Consider the following 341-nt stretch of genomic DNA (forward strand, 5'->3'; position numbering starts at 1 on the left):
AAAAGATCAGTACCCCAAGGTCTAACCTCAAATGCATCAAACCAACCAATGTGAGACCTACATCTCCTCCCATACAGTGCTTCGAAAGGAGCCATATCAATACTTAAGTGATAGCTATTATTGTATGAAAATTCCGCTAAGGGTAAGAAGTTATCCCAATGACCACCAAATTCTATCACACATGCACGAAGCATATCTTCCAATACCTGAATCGTTCGCTCAGACTGTCCATCGGTCTGAGGGTGAAATGCAGTACTAAGGTCCAACCTAGTACCTAATTCCGCATGCAATGTTCTCCAAAACTTAGAAGTAAACTGCGTACCTCTATCTGATATGATGGA

Source organism: Solanum pennellii, chromosome 12 (genome assembly GCF_001406875.1).
Source record: "Solanum pennellii chromosome 12, SPENNV200".
NCBI lineage: Eukaryota > Viridiplantae > Streptophyta > Magnoliopsida > Solanales > Solanaceae > Solanum > Solanum pennellii.